The sequence below is a fragment of the Arachis hypogaea genome, chromosome 9, assembly GCF_003086295.3.
Source record: "Arachis hypogaea cultivar Tifrunner chromosome 9, arahy.Tifrunner.gnm2.J5K5, whole genome shotgun sequence".
Lineage (NCBI taxonomy): Eukaryota > Viridiplantae > Streptophyta > Magnoliopsida > Fabales > Fabaceae > Arachis > Arachis hypogaea.
The window spans coordinates 39,558,424-39,560,418 of NC_092044.1; the positions used below are offsets into that span (position 1 = coordinate 39,558,424).

The window sequence follows — 1,995 nt, forward strand, 5'->3', positions numbered from 1 at the left end:
CTCTTTAGTACTATTGGATGCATTTTGCAATCCATTTAGGCTATGAGAAATCATATTGACTTGATGAGTCAACATTTTGTTCTGAGCCAATATGGCATTCAGAGCATCAATTTCAAGAACTCCCTTCCTCTGAGGCGTCCCATTATTCACAGGATTCCTTTCAGAAGTGTACATGAACTGGTTATTTGCAACCATGTCAATGAGTTCCTGAGCTTCTGCAGGTATCTTCTTTTGGTGAATGGATCTACCTGCAGAATGGTCCAATGATATTTTAGATAATTCAGACAGACCATCATAGAATATATCTAGGATGGTCCATTCTGAAAGCATGTCAGAAGGACACCTTTTGGTCAGTTGCTTGTATCTCTCCCAAGCTTCATAGAGGGATTCACCTTCTTTCTGTCTGAAGGTTTGAACATCCACTCTAAGCTTACTCAGCTTTTGAGGAGGAAAGAACATGGCTAAGAAAGCCGTGACCAGCTTATCCCAAGAGTTCAGGCTATCTTTAGGCTGAGAGTCCAACCATATTCTAGCTCTGTCTCTTACAACAAAAAGGGAAAAGCATAAGCCTGTAGACCACAGGATCAACCCCATTGGTCTTAACAGTATCACAGATCTGCAAGAATTCAGTTAAGAACTGAAAAGGATCTTCTTATGGAAGTCCATAAAACTTGTAATTCTGTTGCATCAGAGAAACTAATTGAGGCTTTAGCTCAAAGTTGTTTGCTCCAATGGTAGTGATTGAGATGCTTCTTCCATGTAAGTTGGAATTTGGTGCAGTAAAGTCACCAAGCATCTTCCTTGCACCTCCACCATTATTATTGGGTTCGACCATGTCTCCTTCTTTTTCGAGATTCTCTGTAAGGTTTTCTCTGCATTGTTGTGCTTTAGCTTCCTTAGCTTCTTCTTCAGAGTCCTTTCAGGTTCAGGATCTGCTTCAACAAGAATGTCCTTGTCCTTGATCCTACTCATATGAAAAAGAAGAGAACAGAAAAGAAGAGGAATCCTCTATGTCACAGTATAGAAATTCCTCTATGTGAGTAGAAGAAGAAGAATAGAAGAAAGAGAAGAGAAAAATTCGAACACAGAGAGAGGGAGAGGGTTCAAATTTTTGATGAGTGGAGAAAAGGTGTTAGTAAATAAATAAAATAAATAGAAAGAGATGAGAGGGAGAAAATTTTGAAAATTAATTTTAAGAGAAGGAAATTATTTTTGTTTTTATTTTAAACTTTTGTTAGAGTTCAAAAATTAAAAAAAGGAATCAAATTAAAAGTTAAAACAATTAGTTAAATAAAAAGAATTTTGAAAAAGAAGAAGGTGATTTTCGAAAATTAGAGAGAGAAAAGTAGTTAGGTGGTTTTGAAAAAGATAAGAAATAGTAAAACAAACAAAAAGTCAATTAGTTAGTTGAAAAAGATTTGAAAATCAATTTTGAAAAGATAAGAAGTTAGAAAATATTTTGAAATTGATTTTGAAAAAGATATGATTTGAAAAAGGATTTGTTTGAAAAGATATGATTGAAAAGATATGATTAAAAAGATATGACTGAAATTTATTTTGAAAAAGATTTGAAAAGGAAATTTAGAAAGATTTGATTTTGAAAATTAAAGTTAATGACTTGACTAACAAAAAACTAAAAGATATGATTCTAAAATTTAAAGTTTAAATCTTTCTTAACAAGAAAGTAACAAACTTGAAATTTTTGAATCAAAACATTAATTGTTAGTGTAATTTCGAAAATTATGAAATAAAGATAAGAAAAAGATTTTGAAAATCAATTTTTTAGAAATATTTCGTAAATATAAAAGAAAAATGAAAAAGATTTGATTTTTGAAAAAATTTTGAAAAGATAAGATTTTTAAATTGAAATCTTGACTTGACTAACAAGAAATAACTTATTTTAAAAATCTTTTACTAAGTCAACCCAAAGATTTCGAAATTTATCAGTGAAATAAGGAAAATATATTTTTTTATTTTTGAATTTTTAATGAGGAG

General features: G+C 31.0%; 1 non-coding gene across 1 annotated transcript; it reads left to right on the forward strand.

Annotated features, from left to right (window-relative positions):
• The first annotated feature begins 324 nt into the window (after positions 1-324).
• On the forward strand, positions 325-432 carry LOC112714197 (small nucleolar RNA R71). The gene has a single exon (XR_003159153.1). It is a non-coding gene; the product is annotated as a small nucleolar RNA R71 (small nucleolar RNA).
• The last annotated feature ends 1,563 nt before the right edge of the window (positions 433-1,995 follow it).